The sequence below is a fragment of the Oncorhynchus kisutch genome, linkage group LG29 (genome assembly GCF_002021735.2).
Source record: "Oncorhynchus kisutch isolate 150728-3 linkage group LG29, Okis_V2, whole genome shotgun sequence".
Lineage (NCBI taxonomy): Eukaryota > Metazoa > Chordata > Actinopteri > Salmoniformes > Salmonidae > Oncorhynchus > Oncorhynchus kisutch.
Window position 1 is genome coordinate 1,865,461 of NC_034202.2, and position 25,524 is coordinate 1,890,984.

Genomic DNA, 25,524 nt, shown 5'->3' on the forward strand with positions numbered 1-25,524 from the left:
TAGTAGATCTGCATAAGTGTTGCTCTCCACTTTCTGGAGGACCGAGTTTTGAAATCAGTGGAATTAGAGCTAAGGAGATGGAGAAAATTCTGCAGTTTGATAGCAAATATGAAAAGAGTTGTATAAAACACCTGTCTCCGGATTACATCTTCAAACTAAGGGCAACCTGGTATCCGTGACAGAGAGGGAGAAGCGTCCATCCATGTATACAGGTAAGAGAGTCTAGTTAGCTACATTTTCAGAAATTACACATTTCTAGTTTTGTCAGAAAGTAATTTTCATTTCAAGTTAAAGTGTACTGTTAGCTAGCTAGCTAACGTTACGTGTAAGATTTGTTGAGTAATATTATTCGTATCTCAGAGCCATTTGTATTGCTAGTTATAGCCTAATTTTAACTAGCTAACATTGAACCTGGTTGGTTAGATACCTGCAGATTCATGCAGGATAGTAACGTTATGAGTTGGGATTATTGGTCCTTGTTTAGCTGGATAGTTACATGTCTAAGCAAAAGACTCCACTATGCAAGTAACTATTTCAATAGAATGTTTATGATGTCACTGCAACAACTGTCGATAGACGTAGCTGGTAAATCTACTCTGATTTCAGAGCACTGTTGTCTGGAGTGTGCCAGATTGCAGAATAACTGACACATTTACAAACGCTCAACCCCCCTTTGAATATGGCCGGTGTCAGTAAACGTTGGCAAAAAAGCGTAATTATATTTTTGTCAGCAGCACAGTTGCAGTCACCAACGCTTTGGATAACATAAAAACAGCCTAACCAGCTCTGCTAGGGCAAGTAAAATGGTCAGAGTGAGCTGTTCTTTCATTTATGTCTGGAAGTAGCTAGTAAGCCAGCTAACATTAGCCAATTAGCTTGGGTGCTTGACTGCCTTTGTGAGGTCAGAACGCTTGGATCAACCATACTCTTCGGCCAAAGCGTCCAGTGTGCTCTCGGAGCATTCACACTCTGAATTTACAAATGCCCAGAACTCACTTTGGCACTCCAGATTAAATTCACGAACACACCCATAGTAGAAGCCAGCCTTTAGTCTTGAAATATTTGATTGTTTAGTACATAACCACACATGTGAATCCTTAAAGAGATGGGTGGGGCAAAAGCTTAAAGAGGGTGTGAACAATGCTGAATGGGTGTAGACAAAGAAGAGCTCTCCAGTAGGTAACAGACATTCAAGGGCCATTTTCTCAAAAGTGAGATTATAAGTTTAGCCATTTTCAAAGCAGAATTACTTTCCCATAGTTCCTCAACTGTAGTGTATGATATATCATTTTCTAACTCTGAGTCTCTACTTTTATTCAATCTAAAAAAACACAATTTCAAATGTTAAATAAGCCCGAATTGTGCCGGTCGGTCACATACAGTACAGTCAAAAGTTTGGCCACCGACTCATACAAGGGTTTTTCTTTATTTTAACTATTTTCTATATTGTAGAATAATAGTGAAGACATCAAAAATAATATCACATTGGACTTTTCTATTTTTTTAAACAGAAAAACCCTTGAATAAGTAGGTGTGTCTCTGACACCGCCTTGCATAGAGGTCCTGGATGGCAGAAAGCTTTGCCCCTGTGATGCACTGGGCTGTTGGCACTACCCTCTGTAGCCCCTTGTGGTCGGATGCCGAGAAGTTGCCATACCAAACGGTGATGCAACCAGACAGGATCGTCTTGATGGCGTAGCTGTACAACTTTGAGAATTGGAGGACCCATGCCAAATCTTTTCAGTCTCCTGAGTGGGAGTAGGTGACTGTCTTGGTGTTGTTGGACCATGATAGTTTGTTAGTGATGTGGACTCCAAGGAACTCGAAGCTCTAGACCCGCTCCTCTACAGCCACGTCAATGTGAATGGCACGTGTTTGGCCCCCCTTTTCCTGTAGTCCACAATCAGCTCTTTTGTCTTCCTCACATTTAGGGAGAGGTTGTTGTCCTGGCACCACACTGTCAGGTCTCTGACCTCCTCCCCATAGACTGTCTCATCATTGTCAGGGATCAGGCCTACCACCGTTGTGTTGTCAGCAAACTTTTTTATTTAATTTTTTATTTCACCTTTATTTAACCAGGTAGGCAAGTTGAGAACAAGTTCTCATTTACAATTGCGACCTGGCCAAGAGTTACGCATGGAGTAAAACAAACATACAGTCAATAATACAGTATAAACAAGTCTATATACGATGTGAGCAAATGAGGTGAGATAAGGGAGGAAAAGGCAAAAAAAGGCCATGGTGGCAAAGTAAATACAATATAGCAAGTAAAACACTGGAATGGTAGATTTGCAATGGAAGAATGTGCAAAGTAGAAATACAAATAATGGGGTGCAAAATAAATAATAATAAATTAAATACAGTAGGGAAAGAGGTAGTTGTTTGGGCAAAATTATAGGTGGGCTATGTACAGGTGCAGTAATCTGTGAACCTCACATTTAGGGAGAGGTTGTTGTCCTGGCACCACACTGTCAGGTCTCTGACCTCCTCCCCATAGACTGTCTCATCATTGTCAGGGATCAGGCCTACCACCGTTGTGTTGTCAGCAAACTTTTTTATTTAATTTTTTATTTCACCTTTATTTAACCAGGTAGGCAAGTTGAGAACACCTTTATTTAACCAGGTAGGCAAGTTGAGAACAAGTTCTCATTTACAATTGCGACCTGGCCAAGATAAAGCAAAGCAGTTCGACACATACAACGACACAGAGTTACACATGGAGTAAAACAAACATACAGTCAATAATACAGTATAAACAAGTCTATATACGATGTGAGCAAATGAGGTGAGATAAGGGAGGTAAAGGCAAAAAAAGGCCATGGTGGCAAAGTAAATACAATATAGCAAGTAAAACACTGGAATGGTAGATTTGCAATGGAAGAATGTGCAAAGTAGAAATACAAATAATGGGGTGCAAAATAAATAATAATTAATTAAATACAGTAGGGAAAGAGGTAGTTGTTTGGGCAAAATTATAGGTGGGCTATGTACAGGTGCAGTAATCTGTGAACTGCTCTGACAGTTGGTGCTTAAAGCTAGTGAGGGAGATGTGTTTCCAGTTTCAGAGATTTTTGTAGTTCGTTCCAGTCATTGGCAGCAGACAACTGGAAGGAGAGGCGGCCAAAGAAAGAATTGGTTTTGGGGGTGACTAGAGAGATATACCTGCTGGAGCGTGTGCTACAGGTGGGAGATGCTATGGTGACCAGCGAGCTGAGATAAGGGGGGACTTTACCTAGCAGGGTCTTGTAGATGACATGGAGCCAGTGGGTTTGGCGACGAGTATGAAGCGAGGGCCAGCCAACTAGAGTGTACAGGTCGCAATGGTGGGTAGTATATGGGGCTTTGGTGACAAAACGGATTGCACTGTGATAGACTGCATCCAATTTGTTGAGTATGGTATTGGAGGCTATTTTGTAAATGACATCGCCAAAGTCGAGGATTGGTAGGATGGTCAGTTTTACAAGGGTATGTTTGGCAGCATGAGTGAAGGATGCTTTGTTGCGAAATAGGAAGCCAATTCTAGATTAAACTTTGGATTGGAGATGTTTGATATGGGTCTGGAAGGAGAGTTTACAGTCTAACCAGACACCTAAGTATTTGCAGTTGTCCACGTATTCTAAGTCAGAGCCGTCCAGAGTAGTGATGTTGGACAGGCGGGTAGGTGCAGGTAGCGATCGGTTGAAGAGCATGCATTTAGTTTTACTTGTATTTAAGAGCAATTTGAGGCCACGGAAGGAGAGTTGTATGGCATTGAAGCTTGCCTGGAGGGTTGTTAACACAGTGTCCAAAGAAGGGCCAGAAGTATACAGAATGGTGTCGTCTGCGTGGAGGTGGATCAGAAACTCACCAGCAGCAAGAGCAACCTCATTGATGTATACAGAGAAGAGAGTCGGTCCAAGAATTGAACCCTGTGGCACCTCCATAGAGACTGCCAGAGGTCCGGACAGCAGACCCTCCGATTTGACACACTGAACTCTATCAGAGAAGTAGTTGGTAAACCAGGCGAGGCAATCATTTGAGAAACCAAGGCTGTCGAGTCTGCCGATGAGGATGTGGTGATTGACAGAGTCGAAAGCCTTGGCCAGATCAATGAATACGGCTGCACAGTAATGTTTCTTATCGATGGCGGTTAAGATATCGTTTAGGACCTTGAGCGTGGCTGAGGTGCACCCATGACTAGCTCTGAAACCAGATTGCATAGCAGAGAAGGTATGGTGAGATTCGAAATGGTCGATAATCTGTTTGTTGACTTGGCTTTCGAGGACCTTAGAAAGGCATGGTAGGATAGATATAGGTCTGTAGCAGTTTGGGTCAAGAGTGTCCCCCCCTTTGAAGAGGGGGATGACTACAGCTGCTTTCCAATCTTTGGGAATCTCAGACGACACGAAAGAGAGGTTGAACAGGCTAGTAATAGGGGTGGCAACAATTTCGGCAGAACATTTTAGAAAGAAAGGGTCCAGATTGTCTAGCCCGGCTGATTTGTAGGGGTCCAGATTTTGCAGCTCTTTCAGAACATCAGCTGAACGGATTTGGGAGAAGGAGAAATGGGGAAGGCTTGGGCGAGTTGCTGTGGGGGGTGCAGTGCTGTTAACTGGGGTAGGAGTAGCCAGGTGGAAAGCATGGCCAGCCATAGAAAAATGCTTATTGAAATTCTCAATTATGGTGGATTTATCAGTGGTGACAGTGTTTCCTATCTCCAGTGCAGTGGGCAGCTGGGAGGAGGTGTTCTTATTCTCCATGGACTTTCCAGTGTCCCAGAACTTTTTTGAGTTAGTGTTGCAGGAAGCAAATTTCTGCTTGAAAAAGCTAGCCTTGGCTTTTCTAACTGCCTGTGTATAAACTTAATGATGGTGTTGGAGTCGTGCTTGGCCACTCAGTCGTGGGTGAACAGGGAGTACAGGAGGGGGCTAAGCATGCACCACTAAGGGGATCCCACATTTGTTGTCTACCCTCACCACCTGGGTGGCCCGTCAGGAAGTCCATGATCCAGTTACAGAGGGAGGTGTTTAGTCCCAGGGTCCTTTACTTAGTGATGAGATTTGAAGGCACTATGGTGTTGAACGCTGAGCTGTAGTCAACAAATAGCATTCTGACGTAGGTGTTCCTTTTGACCATGTGGGAAAGGCAGTGTGGAATGCAATGGAGATTCCATAATCTGTGGATCTATTGACGAGGTATACGTGTTGTAGTGGTTCTAGGGTTTCTGGGATGATGGTGTTGATGTGACATGGCAGCAACAACATGACAACACTACATGGTAGTGACACAACATGGCAACAATACATGGTAGTGACACAACATGGCAACAACACGGTAGCATTGCAACATGGCAGCAGCACATTGTTAGGCACAGACAACAGCACAAAGAGCAAAAAGATAGAGATAACAATGCATCACGCGAAGCAGCCACAAGTAACCGTGAGTGTACATGATTGAGTTTGAATGTAGAGATGGAGATAAAACTGTCCAGTATGAATGTTTTTGCTGCTCGTTCCAGTCGCTAGCTGCAGAAAACTGAAAAGAGGATCGACTCAGGGACATGTGTGCTTTAGGGACCTTTAACTGAATGTGACTGGCAGAATGGGTGTTGTATGTGGAGGTTGACGGTTGCAGTAGGTATCTCAGATAGGCCTCACTCAGCCCTAAGAGGGTTTTATATAATAAGGTAATGTGGGTATTTACTGAGAAAGTTGTTGGAGGCCTCCCAGGTGGTGCAGTGGTCTAGGGCACTGCATCGCAGTGCTAGCTGTGCCACCAGAGACTCTGGGTTTGTGCGCAGGCTCTGTTGCAGCCAACCGAGGTTAGTGCGCACTGCGCCCGGCCGCCACAGGAGTCGCTAGTGTGCGATGAGACAAGGATATCCCTACTGGCCAAACCCTGCCTAACCCGGGCGACGCTAGGCCAATTGTGCGTCGCCCCATGGACCTCCTGCGACAGGAGTAACTCTGGAGTAACTCTGCCAGATCCCGGTCGACCAGGGGCGGAACCTGTTTTTAATTCCCTTTTTCTTTATGAGGAGTTGCTTCTCAACAATACCACAGAAAATATCAATAAAAGAAAGTCCAATCAATCAGAGGCAATCAAGCTGATTCTATGCCAATTTACAGAGGCCAGGTCATAAAGGAAGTGTTTCTGTAAACGTCTATGACAAATCAGGACAGGTGTTTAACTGAGCAGCCATTACGAACACAGGCTGATCACTAAGGTCATAACAGAAAACACCAGACTGATACCTAATCAGGATTATTTGTTAAGATAACATTAAGGAGAGTAGGCTTTTCTGGGTGTTTGGAGTCAATCCTTGTGGGACTGGTAAAGATCTGAGGTAAATTTAGGGAGTCCCATTGTTTTAAGATTTGGTCAGATGGTTTAAGCATGTCCCAGTTCAGGTCAACTAGCAGGACATATTTCGACTTAGTGAAAGGGCAAGGAGAGAGCTTAGGGGCATGTAGAGTACAAGCCTGTGCTGATTGTGGACGAGAACACCCAGCAACTGTCTACAAATAGCTATTTGAAAGCTTAATGCTTAAAACCAGCAAATCAAATTGTCTGGGGACAGACTTGGTGGAGACAACCGAGCATTGAAGGTGTTCCTTGGTAAAGATTGCCACTCCACACCTTTGGAAGATCTGTCTTGCCGAATAAGGTAATGGCCAACACATCTGGATTAGAGATATGAAACCACACTTATAGTTAATACATTTTTTGGTAATAAGCTTTGGAGTTAACATGGAGAAAACCCAGGCTTTTACGAGAGCATAAATCAGTGAAGCAGAATCATCAGAGTACAAGTCAGAATTGGGGATAGCAACAGAGATTTTGTACGACATTTGAATGTGCATCAGATTGCAACAAGATCATATTGTACAGTAATTTAATCAAGTAACATGAATACAAAGTCGGTGAGAGGAGGTTAGTATTAGAACTGAGGCCACGAATCTGTGTAAACAATAGAGAGTCAGAGTCTCGAGTGTGGGAACAAACAATGTCTGTCCCACTGTCAGGTAAACAGCAAGTTCATAGTCAACAAAGCACACAGGAGTCAAGGAGCTAGTAGCACAAAACACAAGAAAAAGGTTTCATGGTTTGGAGATAGCCAAGTTCAAAGAATCACTCGCCCAAAACAAAATAACCTGAGAGAGTAGCTCTCTGAGTCCAGTAGGCTATAAAAGTTTGAGAAAAAAAGAAATAAACAGTAGGTCTATGGTAGTCTGTGTTTCTGAGTAAAGCTCAAATACGATTCACAAGTTAACCCTTTGACACATATAAACACAGGAGTGTGATCATTCTACAGTAGTCCCTGCAGTTTACGCTCAAACCGGTGTGATTAGAATACTTATTTAGAATGTCCAGTTATGATTGATGCAACTTTCAGCATTTGAGCTGGCCTCACAGTTTATTCACAGAAAATTTTGCACACTTTACAATGTAATGACCTCAATGTGAGCAGTTTCTTTTTGGATGCAATGTACAGACATTCACAGAAGTAGTGACACCATAACACAATTATCCAAACTGGAAAATGTAGGCTACATTAGTCCTAGCGCTACCTGAGGAAAGAGTGACCTAACACATGTAGTCATAAAGTCATATTTAGCTAACTCTCGGCTGACAGAAACCATAATATTAATTAGCTTATAGCAATTACTATTTACAACATCACATCACGGGTGAGCTCACCAGTGAACTAAATAATTGAGTAAAACACTTTCTAAAAATCAAAAGTAATCAAACTATGGGTAGTTTGTGCATCCCACTATGTTTGGTTTTGTGTCAAACAAAGATAAAAGGTTACAAGATGAGTTGGGTCTGCTTGCAGTATGCATGTCGGAGGGGGTGTGTTGTCTACCATCATTCACTTCTGGAAGTTTACTCGAAAGACGAGTGAACCATCCCTTCACCTCATTTTGTTATAACATCATTGGTCTGACAGCAGTTTACATAACAACCAGAATGCATGGTATGCTGTCAACAAACATGGCACCATACCTACAGTATACTGTAGCTGAGAAAGTAATACAAAGTGTATGTTGTGTAGTAAGCTGTTAGTAGCTCATGTGCCTCACCCTAATAATTTGGTGTATTTACCCCTCTTAATTTCACCTACTGGTCTGACTTGGTGGTGCACATGTAGCCTATAGCCTGTTTTAGAGAAATGTCATCATCAAATATTTTAAGAGCTTTCATTATCTGCTTGCTTATATGTGCCCTTTATTTATCCTACTGTTTTGGCTTGCTTTACAGCGAGAATACTGTAAGAAAGGCCCATGTCTGGAATTCTGTAGCTGTACATTTCAAATGTACTGAACAAATAGTTAAATTGACTAGGTCAATCTTTGCTCGCTCATTAACCTCTTAGTTAAAATTACGGATTGCCTCTAATCTGCTCGTCGTCACCTTATACCATAGTTTGTACATCTCAATTGTCAGTAGGAACCACATTTGTTTTAGCAAGTCAAACGTATCAGCTATCTTTTTTAAAAAGGCAGTAAATGAGGTTGAATAATAAGTGTATGTTGTATAGTAAGCGGAAGGTAGGTAGGTGGTTAGAGCATTAGGCCAGTAACTGAAAGGTTGCTGGATTGAATCCCTGAGCTGACAAGGTAAAAATATGTCATTCTGTCCCTGAACAAGGAAGTTTACCCACTGTTCCCCGTTAGGCCATCATTGTAAATAAGAAGTTGTTCTTAAAATTTCTTAGGGCTAGGTGTTCCGCTAACAGGGCAATTTCCGGTGACACTGGAGGGTGCGCAATTCAAATAAAAAATCATTAAAATTATGGATATTTAACATTTAAAAATACCTAAAAGTTGTATGACAAAAGTAGTTTGAAATGTTTTGGCAAAGTTTACAGGCAACTTTTGAGATATTTTGTAGTGACGCTGCGCAAATCGGAAGCTGTTTTTTTCTGGATCAAACGTGTCAAATAAATGGACTCTTTGAATATATATGGACGGAATTAATCGAACAAAAGGTCCAATTGTGATGTTTTGGGACATATTGGAGTGCCAACAAAAGAAGCTCGTCAAAGATAAGGCATGTTTTATATTTTATTTATTTTATTTGTTTTTGTGAAGCGCCTGCAGGGTTGAAAAATGCTACTCTCTTTGTTTACTGTTGTGCTATCATCAGATAATAGCTTCTTATGCTTTCGCCGAAAAGCCTTTTAAAAATCTGACATGTTGGCTGGATTCACAACGAGTGTAGCTTTAATTTAGTATCTTACATGTGTGATTTAATGGAAGTTAGATTTTTATATAATTTTATTTGAACTTGCCACGCTGCATTTTCCCTGGCTTTTGGCCAAGTGGGACGCAAGCGTCATCCTATACCTTAAGAAGTTAACTTCTTATTGCTGGGTGGCAGTATTGAGTACCTTGAATGAATAAGGTTCAACGATAAGTAAACTGCCTGCTACTCATGCCCAGAAGATAAGATATGCATATTATTATTTGGATAGAAAACACTCTGAAGTTTCTAAAACTGTTCGAATGATGTCTGTGAGTATAACAAAATCCAACCAGGAAGTGGGAAACCTGAGGTTTGTAGTTTTTCAACTCTTTGCCTATCCATGATACAGTGTAAATTTGGTCCGGGTGCACTTCCTAAGGCTTCCACTAGATGTCAACAGTCGATAGAACCTTGTTTGAGCCTTCTACTATTAAGGAGGAGAGAATGAGAGCTGATCAAGTAAGAGGTCTGGTAGAGTGCCATGAGCTCATTCGGGCACGCTGCCGTGAGAGGTAGTTGCGTTCCATCGCATTTCTAAAGACAAAGGAATTCTCAGTTGAAACATTATTGGAGATTTATGTTAACACCCTAAAGATTGATTCTATACATCGTTTGACATGTTTCTACGAACTGCAATGGCATTTTTTGACTTTTCGTCTGGCCTGAGCGTTGTGAATTTGGATTTGTGAACTCAAGGAGCGAACAAAAAGTAGGTATTTGGACACAAATGATGGACTTTATCGAACAAAACAAACATTTATTGTGGAACTTGGATTCCTGGGAGTGCATTCTGATGAAGATCATCAAAGGTAAGTGAATATTTATAATGCTATTTCTGACTTCTGTTGACTCCACAACATGGCGGATATCTGTATGGCTTGTTTTTGTGTCTGAGAGCCGAGATTATTGAATGGTGTGCTTTTTCGGTAAAGGTTTTTTGAAATCTGACAAAGTGGTTGCATTAACCTCTTCGATATATGGGGGGCGCTATTTTAATTTTTGGATGAAAAACGTTCCCGTTTTAAGCAAGATATTTTGTCACGAAAAGATGCTCGACTATGCATATAGTTGACAGCTTTGGAAAGAAAACACTGACATTTCCAAAACTGCAAAGATATTGTCTTTGAGTGCCACAGAACTGATGTTACAGGCGAAACCCAGATAAAAATCTAGTGCCGCATTTTTTGAAACCGCCTCATGCCAATGACTCCTTATATGGCTGTGAATGAGCTACGAATGAGCTTACGTTTTCCACGTTTTCCCCAAGGTGTCTACAGCACTGTGACGTCTTTTTAGACATTTCCCTTGAAGAATGGCTGTAAGGGACCATATATGGCATGTGGTCACATGGTGTCTCCCGCAGAAAACATTGCGTAAAATACTGAGGTAGCCATTTTTCCAATCGCTTCTTATGAGAAACCAACTGCCTCGACGGATATATTATCGAATACATATGTTAAAAACACCTTGAGGATGGATCCTAAACAACGTTTGAAGTGTTTCTGTCGATATTATGGAGCAAATTTTGAAAAAGGTTTGCGTTATAGTTGAAGTATTTTTCGGCCGATTTCTCAGCCAAACAGGATGAACAAACGGGAGCTATTTCGCCTACAAAAATAATATTTTTGGAAAAAAGGAACAATTGCTATCTAACTGGGAGTCTCCTGAGTGAAAGCATCTGAAGTTCTTCAAAGGTAAGTGATTTAATTTGGTTGCTTTTCTTATTTTCGTGAAAATGTTGCCTGCTGCCAGCAGAGCCTAGCATAGCATTATGCCATGATAAACCTACACAAACACTTGTATTTTCATCAACATTTATGATGAGTATTTCTGATGATGAGTATTTCTGTAAATTGATGTGGCCAAATCACCGGAAGTTTTGGAAGCAAAACATTACTGAACGTAACGCGCCAATGGAAACTGTGATTTTTTTTAAATATGAACTTTATCGAACAAAACATACATGTATTTTTTAACATGAAGTCCTATGAGTGTCATCTGATGAAGATCATCCAAGGTTAGTGATTCATTTTATCTCTATTTCTGCTTTGTGTGACTCCTCTCTTTGGCTGGAAAAATTGCTGTTTTTCTGTGACAAGGTACTGACCTAACATACTCGTTTGGTGTGCTTTAGTCGTAAAGCCTTTTTGAAATCGGACGCTGTGGTGGGATTAACAACACGTTTATCTTTAAAATTGTGTATAATTCTTGCATGTTTGAGGAATTTTAAATATGAGATTTCTGTTGTTTGAATTTGGCGCCCTGCACTTTCACTGGCTGTTGTCATATCGATCCCGTTAGCGGGATCTAAGCCATAAGAAGTTTTTAACTAGGCACGGTGCTGAAAGAATGCTGTGCTGTTGGGACAGCTTTATGTAGGCCCGAACAGTTTGTGGGCACCGTTTGTCACCTTCATAGTGCATTTAATGTATTGTTTAGTGTTGTATTTTGCAGATTCTTTGCTGGCATGCATTCCAAAAAAATAGGGTGATTTTGTCCCACCAAGATTTACATGCTAAAATCACAACTGGACACAACATACATAAACTTGTGTTTACGATGCAATATGTATGCTAATATGAAATATGATTGGCTACTCTTTAAGGGCCAGAAAATGAGCAGCAAAACTCCTCTGGTTGTAAACTGTGTGGATTTGCTCCTTATTAGAATGGAGAAATCTAACTGTATTTGTTACATGGCCCGATTGTAGACTTTACAGTGAAATGCTTACTAACGAGCCCTTTCCCATCAATTCATTCAAAAATATACACCCCAATATACAATACCGTTCAAATGTTTGTGGTCACTTAGAAATGTACTTATTTTGAAAGTAAATTAAATGTAATGTCAAATTCATCAGAAATACAATGTAGACATGTTAATGTTGTAAATTACTTTTGTAGCTGGAAACGTCTGATTTTTTATGGAATATCTACATAGGCGTACAGAGGCCAATTATCAGCAACCATCACTCCTATGTTCCAATGACACGTTGTGTTAGCTAATCCAAGTTTATAATTTTTTTTTTTGATCAATTAGATCATTAGAAACCCTTTTGTAATTATGTTAGCACAGCTGAAAACTGTTGTCCTAATTCAATAAGCAATAAAACTGGCCATCTTTAGACTAGTTTAGTAATCTGGAGCATCAGCATTTGTGGGTTCGATTACAGGCTCAAAATGGCCAGAAACAAAGACCTTTCTTCTTGTTCTGAGAAAGGCTATTCCATGCGAGAAATTGCCAAGAAACTGAAGATCTCATACAATGCGGTGTACTACTCCCTTCACAGAACAGCACAAACTGGCACTTACCAGAATAGAAAGAGGAGTGGGAGGACCCGCACAACTGAGCAAGAGGACAAGTACATTAGAGTGTCTTGTTTGAGAAACGAACGCCTCACAAGTCCTCAACTAGCAGCTTCATTAAATAGTACCCGCAAACACGAGTCTCAACGTCAACAGTGAAGAGGCGACTCCAGGATGCTGGCCTTCTAGGCAGAGTTGCAAAGAAAAAGCCATATCTCAGACTGGCCAATAAAAATAAAAGATTAAGATGGGCAAAGGAAAACAGACACAGGACAGAAGAACTCTGCCTAGAAGGCCAGCATCCTGCAGTCGCCTCTTCACTGTTGAAGTTGAGACTGGTGTTTTGCGGGCCTTGGTCAGGGCGGTGACCAAGAACCTGATGTTCACTCAGACAGAGCTCCAGATTTCCTCTCTGGAGATGGGTGAATCTTTCAGAAGGATGACTCACTCTGCAGCACTCCACCAGTCAGCCCTTTATGGTAGATTGACCAGATGGAAGCCACTCCTCAGTAAAAGGCACATAACAGCCCGCTTGGCCTGAATGCAAAGCGTCACATCAGGATGATACCTGGCATCATCCCTACGGTAAAGTATGGTGGCAGCATAATGCTGTGGGGATGTTTTTCAGCTGCAGGGACTGGGTGTCATGCCTGTTCCCGCTCTTCCTCCCCCTGGTGCTCGAGGGCACCAGGCTCTCCTGGATTACGCAATTAAGCCACCATCAGTACACACATCTGTGTTACGGTTTTCTAGGTGTGATGAAGGAGAGTCGGACCAAAACGCAGCGTGTAGATTGCGATCCATGTTTAATGAAAACGTAAAACTCGAATCAATACAAATGCACTACAAAACAACAAACTTAACGTAATGAAAACCGAAACAGCCTATACTAGTGTAAACTAACATAGAGACAGGAACAAAGACACTAAGGACAATCACCCACGACAAACTCAAAGAATATGGCTGCCTAAATATGGTTCCCAATCAGAGACAACGATAAGCACCTGCCTCTGATTGAGAACCACTCCAGACAGCCATAGACTTTGCTAGATAACCCCACTAGCTACAATCCCAAATACATACACAATACAAAAACTCTATGCCACACCCTGGCCTGACCCAATACATGAAGAAAAACACAAAATACTTAGACCAGGGCGTGACAATCTGCCTTGCCCCGTCACTCACATCTGCGCTCATTGGACTCAGCTGAAATCTATTACTTGTGTTACTGCCTTCCCTATATCTTGTCCATTCCCTAGCTCTGTTCTCTGCTTCAGGATTGATGTTTGTCATATGTCCTTGTGTACCCTTGTGCTGACGCTATTCCTGTCGTGTTCTATGTCCTTTCCTGATTAAATGTTTGACTCCACGTACCTTCTTCTCCTGTCCGGTGTCATTCCTTAAACTGGGAGACTAATCAGGATCAACGGAAAGATGAACGGAGCAAAGTACAGAGAGATTCTTGATGAAAACCTGCTCCAGATTGCTCAGGACCTCAGACTAGGGTGAACCTAAGCACACAGCCAAGGCAATGCAGGAGTGGCTTCGTGACAAGTCTCTGAATGTCCTTGAGTTGCCCAGCAGGAGCCCGGAATGAACCTGATCAAACATCTCTGGAGAGACCTGAAAGTAGCTGTGCAGCGACGCTCCCCATCCAACCTGACAGAGCTTGAGAGGATCTGCAGAGAAGAATGGGATAAACTCAAATACAGGTGTGTCAAGCCTGTAGCATCATACCCAAGAATACTCATGGCTATAATTGCTGCTGAAAGAGCTTCAACCAAGTACCGAGTGAAGGCTCTGAATACTTATGTAAATGTGATATTTAAGTTTTAAAAAATAATAATGTTTGCCATTATGTTATATTGAGTGTAGTTTGATGAGGGGAAAAACTATTTTATGTAACAAAATGTGGAAAAAGTGAAGGGGTCTGAATACTTTCTGGATGTATGTGTGAGTGTGTGGCGTCAATATGCATGTGTGTGAGTGTGTTTTCTATGTGTAAGTAAGGATGCTGAGGGGAAGACTGCTTATCATAATGGCTGGAACGGAGCAAATGGAATGGCAACAAACACATGGCAACCATGTTTAATAAACAGTGCATTCGGAAAGAAATCAGACCGCCTGACTTTCTCCACATTTTGTTACGTTACAGGCTTATTCTAAAATGGATTAAATATAACAAGACAGAACGGTGTCGAGGCACAGATCTGGACAAGGTACCAAAACATTTCTGCAGCATTTAAGGTCCCCAAGAACACAGTGGCCTCCATCATTCTTAATTGGAGGAATTTTGGAACCACCACGACTCTTACTAGAGCTGGCCGCCCAGCCAAACTGAGCAGTCCGGGGTGAAGGGCCTTGGTCAGGGAGGTGACCAAGAACCCGATGTTCACTTGGACAGAGCTCCAGAGTTCCTCTGTGGAGACGGGTGAACCTTTCAGAAGGATAACCCTCTCTGCAGCACTCCACCAATCAGCCCTTTATGGCAGATGGAAGCCACTCATCAGTAAAAGGCACATAACAGCCCGCTTGGCCTGAATGTGAAGCGTCATGTCAGGATGATACCTGGCGTCATCCCTACGGTGAAGTGTGGTGGTTGCAGTAAAATGCTGTGGGGATGTGTTTCAGCTGCAAGGACTGTGAGACTAATCAGGATCAACGGAAAGATGAACGGAGCAAAGTACAGCGAGATCCTTGATGAAAACATGCTCCAGAGTGCTCAGGACCTCAGACTGGAGCGAAGGTTCACCTTCCAATAGGACAACAACCCTAAACACACAGCCAAGAAAACGCAGGTGATGCTTTATGGACAAGTCTCTGAATGTCCTCTAGATCGAACATCTCTGGAGAGACCTGAAAATAGCTGTGCAGCGATGCTCCCCATCCAACCTGACAGAGTTTGAGAGGATCTGCAGAGAAGAATGGGATAAACTCCCCAAAATCAGGTGTGCCAAGCTTGTAGCGTCATACCCAAGAAGATTTGATGCTGTGTTCACTGCTAAAGGTGCTTCAACAAAGTACTGAGTAAAGGGTCTGAATACTTATGTAAAAATGTCTAAATGCTTTGTCATTATGGGGAATTGTGTCTATATTGATGAGTGATAAATAGGGTGTAACGGCAGATTTCCTCCTCTTCGTCTGAAGAGGAGTAAGGATCGGACCAAGATGCGGCGTGTTAAGTGTTCATGACGATTTTAATAAGAAAAGCACTGAACACTATGAAATACAAAAACAATAAACGAATACGTGAAATAACCAAACCGAAACAATGTGGTGACAAACACACACACGGAAACAAACACCCACAAACCAACAGTGAAACCCAGGCTACCTAAATATGGTTCTCAATCAGGGACAACAATTGAGAACCATATCAGGCCAAACGCAGAAATATAAAAAACATAGAAACACAAACATAGACTGCCCACCCCAACTCATGCCCTGACAATACTAAATAGAGACAAAACAAAGGAAATAAAGGTCAGAACGTGACGTAGGGTTGTCAAGGGTCTGAAACGTTCCCGGTAAATTTCCATGGGAAGTGAAGCAAGAGATTTGGGGAATATTGTTTAAATTCATCAAAAAAGTTAGCTTATAAGAGTGAACCTTTTTGTGGGATACACATAAGGTAACTCTAGGTCTTGTTTTGGTTAAACTGTCCCCAATTAAATGGAATTGCAACCCTCTGCATGCACAGTGCATTCTTCCATCACATGTGCAGTGCCCTCTTCCATCATACATACAGCTGATTCTCAAGATCTTGCACACTAATGAGATGCTATTGAGCCCACACTACTATACTGTCTGAGCCAAGGACTACATGCTTTCTTGTACGTTTTGATTACAATACTGGGTGGGGTGAATATATTTTATATGACATACATGATTTTTTGTTAACTAGTAAATAGTAGCCTACAGCAAAGTGTGTTTAAATCATTTATATCGTGTTAACCATTTCTGCTCGTTAGTTTGTGCTACCATTTGGGTTTTAGCTTGCTTGAGCCTGCTAACTGAGGAGTGTTATTTCACCTGTCTCCATACACTATGAAATACAAAAACAATAAACGAATACGTGAAATAACCAAACCGAAACAGTACCGTGTGGTGACAAACACACACACGGAAACAAACACCCACAAACCAACAGTGAAACCCAGGCTACCTAAATATGGTTCTCAATCAGGGACAACAATTGAAACAGTAAAAAAAGTATTAGCACACAAAGCATTTTCTAATGGTGACTTCAAGTTTTATTGTCACGTGCACAAGTACAGTGAAATGACTTTCTTGAGAGCTTTTTTCCCAACAATGCAGTAATCAAAATCAATATATTGTGTTGTACTATAAAATAAAGTATAAGAAATAAGAACAACACTAAAAAGTCCTGGGATACTGGAGCGGTAGAGGTAGAACATCTCATTCCAAAGTCATTAATGGACTTGGTCCCCCCTTTGCTGCTATAACAGCCTCCACTCTTCGGGGAAGGCTTTCCACAAGATTTTGGAACATGACTGTGAGGCCTAGCTCACAGTCAGTGTTCCATTTCATCCCAAAGGTCAGGGCTCTGTGCAGTTGACTGGCCTGCACAAACCATTTCTGTATGGACCTCGCTTTGTGCACGGTAAATGTATCTAGTAGTGTTAATATTTCCCTTTACTGGAACAAAGGGTCCTAGCCCAAAACCATGAAAAAGAATCCCAGACCATTATTCCTCCTCCACCAAACTTTACAGTTGACACTATGCATTGGTGCAGGTAGCGTTCTCCTGACATCCGCCAAACCCAGATTCGTCCGTCAGACTGCTAGATGGTGAAGCGTGATTCATCACTCCAGAGAATGCATGTCCACTGCTCCAGAGTCCAATGGCGGTGATCTTTACACCACTCCGTACAACGCTTGGCATTGCGCATGGTTATCTTAGGCTAGTGTGCGGCCGCTCGGCCATGGAAACCGATTTCATGAAGCTCCTGACGAATAGTTTTTGTGCTGATGTTGCTTCCAGTGACAGTTTGGAACTTGGTAGTGAGTGTTGCAACCGAGGAAGCTATGCGCTTCAGCACTGGGTTGTCCTGTTCTGTGAGCTTGTGTGGCCTGCCACTTTGCGGCTGAGCTGCTGTTGCCCCTAGACGTTCACAATAACAGCACTTACAGTTGACGCGGGCAGCTCTAGCAGGGCAGAAATTTGACGAACTGACTTGTTGGTAATGTGGCATCCTATGACAGTGTCACGTTGAAAGTCCCTGAGCTCTTCAGTAAGGCCATTCTACTGCCAATGTTTGTCTATGGAGTTTGCATGGCTGTGTGCTCAATTCTATCACCTGTCAGCAACGGGTGTGGCTGAAATAGCCGAATCCACTCATTTGAAAGGGTGTCCACACGCTTTTGTATATATAGTGTATGTATAGGGGTAATGTGACTAGGCATTGGGATATATGATAAACAGAGTAGCAGCAGTGTATAGAGTAGCTGCAGCTTGCAGATAGCTCTGACAGTCGACGGCCTCCCAGTCCAGGCTGTGTTAGACACTGGAGCTGAAATGACAATCATCTCTGAGAGCCTTTACGAGCAGCTCCCTGTGAGTGTGAGAACTTCTCTCAAGAAGACATGAGTTCGGGAATGCTGAGTTGGGGAAAGACATGACTGCAATGGATCAAAAGTTACATTCCATATCGGCACCAGGAGCTTTGAATAGGAGGTGACTCTGTCCTCCTCAGCCTGGACCTGTTGAGAGCTGGAAATGTAACTATCTATGCCAGCGGAAGAGTCTTTATCAAGGAGGAACCTTTGACTGCCAAAATCGCTGGAGGTGACGGATCAGACTACTTTGTAGCTCGGGTGCTCCTGGAGAAAGACGTAACCTCGCCATCAGAGTGTGAAATGTCTAGTCTGGGGTGAAGTTGACCATCCGAAGCCCGGTGTTACTGCCTCTAACAGAAAGTGTCACCACAACCAAAATGTGCCTTGGCCTCCTGGTCAAAACATTCCTGATGATCCCTCCAACCCATCTAGTCCAGTTGAGCAGGATGAAGCATGCACTCCTGGGGAACAGTCTTAAAGCACACTGCGGCCAGAGATGAAAAAAGTGACTGCTGCATCAGACCTACCTGAACATCTCCAGGCCATGTTTGTTGCTTGAAGCGAGGCATTCAGTAGGGAAAAACAACAGCAGTCAATGTCCCTTTTTGCAATGAACAACATTGACTTAGGCTACATGTCTGCTGTCACCCACACTGGAGCGGCTAGGCCAGTACATCAACCGATACGACAGACATTTCTCGGAGTCCAAGGAAAAGAGGAAATGCACTTCAAGGCAAAGGTGGAAGCAGGTGTCGTAACACCATCCTCCTCAGAGTGGGCATCCCCCGTTGTCATAGTTTGTAAGAAGTATTCTGGAGTCCGCTGGTATGTCGATTACCGCCGCCTCAATAGCCTGACAGCCAAGGATGCATAGCCTTTCCCGAAGAGGGAAGTGTGTCTAGATGTCCTTGGGGGATCCAATGTCGTCTCCACGTTAGATCTTCATTCTGGCTACAGGCTGATAGCAGTGGATGAAAAGAACCAGGAGAAGAGTTTATCACTAAATATGGGCTCTATGATTGTATCTGCATGCCATTCGGCCTTTGTAACGCCCCACATTTCAGAGGGCCAATGGAGCTCGTCCTCCATGGACTCCAATGGGAAACACTATTAATCTATCTGGAGGACATCATCATCCTGGGGAGAGGAGTTGATGAGAGCCTAGAACTGCTTGCAGATGTCTTCCAACTCCTTCACAGCTATGGTCTGAAGCTGAAGCCATCCAAGTGTCACCTGCTCAAGTAAGAATTCCTGTTCATAAGGCATGTCATGAGTGGTGAAGGCATAAGTCCCAACCCTGCTCTGATCAAGGATGTGCAACCCTGTCAACCTCGTAGTAATGTGCAAGAAGTGCAAGCCTTCATAGGATTATGCAATTACTACCGCAAGTTCGTCCCAGCATTTGCCAGCCCACTCAATATTTTCCTCAAGAAGGAAGCTAGATTATTGTGGAGAGCAGAGCACCAGAATGCCTTCAGTCAGGAGAAACTGACAACAGCCCCAGTGCTAGAGTATCCAACTGCAGAAGGGAAGTACATCCTTGACATGCATGCCACCAACCACATCATTAGAGCAGTGCTGTCACATCTACAGTGGGCAGAAGAGAGAGTTATCACCTATGCAAGCACCCACCTCACGCCAGCTCAGCAGAAGTACTGGGTCACCAGGAATGAGTTACGGGCCATTGTCAGCTACACCCGCCAATTCTACCATTACCTACTTGGCTGGAAGTTCCTACTGTGCAGCGATGTCGAAGGAGCTGCAGTAGAGCGGGTCAAGAGCTTCAAGTTCCTCATTGTCCAAAGGACTTAAAATGATCCACACATACAAGCCCAGTCGTGAAGAAGGCATGACAGTGCCTCTTCCCCTCAGGAGGGAGAAAAGGTTTGTCATGTCCCCTCAAATCCTCAAGATGTTCTACAGCTGCACCAATGAGAGCATCTTGACTGGTTGCATCAATGCTTGGTATGGCAACAGCACCCCCCTTGAGCGCATGGCACAAAAGAGGTTTCTGTGGACAGCCCAGTACATCACTGGGGCCGAGATCCCTGACATCCAGGACCTCTATATCAGGCGGTGTGAAAGTAAGGCCCGGAAAATCACGCCACAGACTGTTCTTTCTGATTCTGCAACATATCCAGCAGATCCACGGAAGATGCCATTTCCATCACTATTAACACAGCCATAACACACCTGGACAAGAGGATCACCTATGTGAGAATGCTGTTCATTCACTACAGTTTAACATTCAACACTATTGTTTCCTCCAAGCTCGGTGGTCAGAGCCCTTGGTCTGGACATCGCCCTTTGTAACTGGATCCTGGACTGGGCAGACCACAGGCTACAGACGATTGGCAACAACAACACGTCCTCAACACTGACTCTTAATACAAGGGACCCCCAGGTGTGTGGCCAATTGAGATAGTTTGGGATGAGTTGGACCACAGAGTGAAGAAAATTCAGAGACTTGTCTGGAACCCACTACTGCATTGTCTTGGCTGTGTGCTTAGGGTCATTGTCCTGTTGGAAGGTGAACCTTCACCCCAGTCTGAGGTCCTGAGTGCTCTGGAGTAGGTTTTCATCAAGGATCGCTCCGTTCATCTTTCCCTCGATCCTGACTAGTCTCCCAGTCCCTGTCGCTGAAAAACATCCCTACAGCATGATGCTGCCACCACGCTTCACCATAGGGATAGTGCCAGGTATCCTCCAGACGTGACTTTTGTCATTCAGAGTTTACCTCTGTTTCATCAGACTAGAGGATCTTGTTTCTCATGGTCTGAGAGTCTTTAGGTGCCTTTTGGCAAACTCCAAGCGGGCTGTCATGTGCCTTTTTCTGAGGAGTGGCTTCCGTCTGGCCCCTCTACCATAATGGCCTGATTGGTGGAGTGCTGCAGAGACTTTTGTCCTTTTGGAAGGTTCCGCCATCTCCACAGAGGGACTCTGGAGCCCTGTCAGAGTGACCATCGGGTTCTTGCTCACCTCCCTGACCAAGGCCCTTCTCCCCCAATTGCTCAGTTTGGCCGGGCGTCCAGTTCTAGGAAGAGTCTTGGTGGTTTCAAACATCTTTCCTTCAAGAATGACAGAGGCTACTTTTTCATTTTGAGCACCTACCCCCCTGAAAGCCCTGTGCACGGCCCTGCATATGTGTCTGTCTGTCTATTTCTGTGTGTATGTTTGCCTACTTTAGTCTGTGTGTGTGTCTCCCTCTTTCTCCCTCTGGGCTGTGTTGTGCTCCAACAGCGTTATTGTTATAGGACAATGGGGGTGCCATGATCCTTCAATGACATCTGTCAATAGAGAGGGTACACAAAAGGGTAGAGAGGGGATGCGTGTCTAGGTGTGTGGCGTAAGCAAGTGGTAGAGCAGTTAAGTGTGTGTGAGGAAGTGGGTGTTTGGGGTGTCAGGTGTTCAGAGTCTTCATGTCATTCATGTCAGCTGTGGCTCCGGACATCACAGGTTCAATTGATTTTAGTTGTTCTGTTTTAACACCCAAACCGTAACCTTAACCACTCATTACTCAGGCCTAAACTTAACCCTAAAGGTTATTGCACCCTAGAAGTAAAACTTTTGAGGAGTTAATGTCACGGTGGCAGATAGCCTAGCAGTTTAGATCATTAGGCCAGTAACCGAAAGGTGGCTGATTCGAATTCCTCAGCCGACAAGTGGAAATATCTGTTGATGTGCCCTTGAACAAGGCACTTAACCTCTATTGCTCCTGTAAATCGCTCTGGATTAGAGCGTCTGCAATATGACTAAAAAGTCAAACGTAAATAATGTTCACGAGTGATTGGTGACTGAATGATAGCTGACAGGATGTGTTGAGAGGTCGTTATTGGTTCAAGATGGGGTTCGTATTTGGCTGTTTAGAAGGTTGAAATGGGTGATCATAATTGCATTGCATTTTCGAGGAGACTCCATTTACAGATACAGTATGTGATCTTCCTCTGACATTCTGTTTGTCTCACTGGGTCCCATGTTTTTCTTTGCCCTTAGTTTACAGTTGGCACCTCTCCTCTTCGTATATTTCCCCCAAAAATGTACATCCCCGTTCCCCACCATAAAATACCTTGTCTCTCTCTCTTATACACACACATATACAGGGATGCACATGCAAACACATTTTGAGGCCCTGTGACTTAGTTGTGCGAGTTACATTTTTAATTGGTCGCACTGGTGCGAGTTACACATTCTACCTGGTCACCTCAATTAAAAACTCCTATTGTTTGGGTGGATAAAACCATGAATTTGTTAATAACTGTTACGATTAATAGGAGTGGTGGTGGGTGGAATCAGGCGCAGAGAGTAGGGTTCAGTCTTTCCTTTAAATTTAATCTCCAGTGCAACAAAAACAGTCACGCCAACACACAGGGCGTATAATAGGTTGCCGGTCCAAACAACAGGACAAAATAGTCCGGAGAGGAAATGTACAATTTACTCACACCATCAAACACAGAGTAACACAAAACAAGCCCGCACAAATACCCAGCAGGCCTAGTGCCCTTAAATACCATACAAACAAAACCCTAATACAAAACAGGTGTACCCAATTACCCAATAACCAAAAACAAACGGAAAGGAAATCGATGGAAGCTAATAGGCCGGCGACGACGACCGCCGAGCACCGCCCGAACAGGAAGAGGCACCGTCTTCGGCAAGGTTCGTGACAGTACCCCCCCCCCCCCCTGACGCGCGGCTCCCGCAGCGCGCCGACCCCGGCCTCGAGGACGACCCGGAGGACGAGGCACAGGGCGATCCGGGTGGAGGCGATGGAAATGGATCTAAAATGTCCCTCCCCGGTACCCAGCACCTCTCCTCCGGACCGTACCCCTCCCAGTCCACGGGGTACTGCAGGCCCCTCACCCGGCGTCTCGAGTCCAGAATAGCTCGTACTGTGTACGCCGGGGACCCCTCGATGTCCAGAGGGGGTGGAGGGACCTCCGGTACCTCACTGTCTTGTAGGGGACCAGCTACCACCGGCCTGAGGAGAGACACATGAAACGAGGGGTTAATACGATAATAAGAGGGAAGTTGCAATCTATAACACACCTCGTTTATCCTCCTCAGGACTTTAAATGGCCCCACACACTGCGGCCCCAGCTTCCGGCAGGGCAGGCGGAGGGGCAGGTTTCGGGTCGAGAGCCAGACCCTGTCCCCTGGTGCGAACACCGGGGCCTCGCTGCGGTGGCGGTCAGCGTCTCTCTTCTGCCATTCACTGGCCTGCCTGAGAGAATCCTGGACTGCCCGCCAGGTCTCTCTAGAGCGCTGTACCCACTCCTCCACCGCAGGAGCCTCGGTCTGACTCTGATGCCACGGAGCCAGGACCGGCTGGTAGCCCAGTACGCATTCGAATGGCGACATATTCGTGGACGAATGTCGAAGAGAGTTTTGGGCCAACTCTGCCCACGGGACGTACCTCGCCCATTCTCCTGGCCGGTCCTGGCAATACGACCTCAGAAACCTGCCCACTTCCTGGTTTACTCTCTCCACCTGCCCATTACTTTCGGGGTGATAACCAGAGGTAAGGCTGACCGAGATCCCCAGACGCTCCATAAACGCCTTCCAAACCCGAGACGTGAACTGGGGACCCCGATCGGAGACGATATCCTCTGGAACCCCATAGTGCCGGAAGACGTGGGTAAATAGAGCCTCTGCAGTCTGTAGGGCCGTAGGGAGACCAGGCAATGGGAGGAGACGGCAGGACTTAGAAAACCGATCCACAACGACCAGAACGGTAGTGTTCCCCTGAGATGGGGGAAGATCAGTAAGGAAATCTACCGAGAGATGGGACCATGGCCGTTGTGGAACCGGGAGGGGCTGTAACTTCCCTCGAGGAAGGTGCCTAGGAGCCTTACTCTGGGCACATACCGAACAGGAAGAGACATAGAGCCTCACATCCCTAGCTAAGGTGGGCCACCAGTATTTCCCCCTAAGACCCCGCACTGTCCTATCAATCCCCGGATGACCCGCAGACGGTAGTGTGTGGGCCCACCGAATCAACTTATCACGGACACCAAGCGGTACGTAACTTCTACCAGTCGGACACTGTGTAGGTGCTCGCTCAACGCTCGCTCGATGTCCGCGTCCACCTCCCATACCACTGGGGCCACCAGCCGAGAGGCTGGAAGGATGGGAGTGGGTTCGATGGCCCGGTCCTCGGTGTCATAGAGACGGGACAGCGCGTCGGCCTTAGTGTTGAGGGAACCTGGTCTGTAAGAGATCGTAAATCTAAAACGTGTAAAGAACATGGCCCACCTAGCCTGACGCGGATTCAGTCTCCTCGCTGCCCGAATATACTCCAGATTACGGTGGTCAGTCCAGATGAGAAAAGGGTGTTCAGCCCCCTCTAGCCAGTGTCTCCACACCTTCAGGGCTTTTACCATAGCTAGTAACTCCCGGTCCCCCACATCATAGTTCCGCTCCGCCGGACCCAGCTTCTTAGAAAAGAAAGCGCAGGGACGGAGCTTCGGTGGCGTACCCAAGCGCTGAGACAGCACGGCTCCAACCCCAGCCTCGGACGCATCCACCTCCACTATGAATGCTAACGAAGGGTCTGGATGCGCCAACACGGGAGCCCCAGTGAACATATACATACAAATACAAAACAGGTGTACCCAATTACCCAATAACCAAAAACAAACGGAAAGGAAATCGATGGCAGCTAATAGGCCGGCGACGACGACCGCCGAGCACCGCCCGAACAGGAAGAGGCACCGTCTTCGGCAAGGTTCGTGACAATAACCTCTCTGGGATATTCGGGACGATAGCGTCCCACCTCAACAACAGCCAGTGAAAGTGCAGGGCGCCAAATTCAAAACAACAGAAATCTCATAATTAAAATTCCCCAAGCATACAAGTATTTTACACCATTTTAAAGATAAACTTCTCGTTAATCCATCCACAGTGTCCAATTTCAAAAAGGCTTTAAAGCGAAAGCACACCAAATGATTATGTTAGTTAAGCACCTAGTCACAGAAAAACACAGTCCTTTTCCAGCCAAAGAGTGGGGTCACAAAAAGCAGAAATAGAGATAAAATGAATCACTAACCTTTGATGATCCTCATAAGATAACACTCATAGGACTTCATGTTACATAATACATGTGTGTTTTGTTCGATAAAGTTCATATTTATATCCAACAATCTGAGTTTACATTGGCGTGTTATGTTCAGTAGTTCCAAAACATCCGGTGATTTTGAGAGAGCCACATCAATTTACAGAAATACTCATCATAAATGTTGATGAAAATACAAGTGTTATACATGGAACTTAAACGTAGATAAACGTATCCTTAATGTAACCACTGTGTCAGATTTCAAAAAAGCTTTACCGAAAAAGCACACCATTCAATAATCTGAGTACAGCGCTCAGACAACAAAACAGTCTAACAGATATTCGTCATGTTGTG